Raw genomic sequence first — 540 nt, 5'->3', positions numbered from 1 at the left:
ATGCCATCGCTTTGTTGGAGACATGCTCAAAAATACCATTGGACACCTTTATTGTGATCTCAAATCTCTTTTTCTCATGATATAATGACATAAATACCTATAGACTAACATGTCAGCTCTCCTTCTATCTCACTACAATAAAGTATGGGCCTACTTGATCCCAACAGCGTTCTTATTTTTCTATAAAATTATTCGCTTGGTTACTCCTAACAAATGGGGCCATACTTATTATTGTGAGATAGAGAGAGAACCGACATGTGGATATAGGCTTATTTTTGTCATATAACATGGTCAACGGGTTTGATGTGAAAATAACAATGTTTAATGGCATTTTTGAGCAAACATCTAACAGAACAATGTCATTTTTAAGATATCTAATGGCATTTTGAGCAAGCATCTTAGGGATCGATGGCATTTTTGATTAATTGTAATTTCTAATGACAAAACTGAATAGTGAGATACAACTAGTGGCATAAATAATTTCATCATCGCTGAGTTTGCACTGCCCTAGAGAAGGACGCCACAGATTCATAAGGACAA

Source organism: Triticum dicoccoides, chromosome 7A, assembly GCF_002162155.2.
Source record: "Triticum dicoccoides isolate Atlit2015 ecotype Zavitan chromosome 7A, WEW_v2.0, whole genome shotgun sequence".
Classification (NCBI taxonomy): domain Eukaryota; kingdom Viridiplantae; phylum Streptophyta; class Magnoliopsida; order Poales; family Poaceae; genus Triticum; species Triticum dicoccoides.
Note: the sequence above shows the minus strand (reverse complement) of the source record.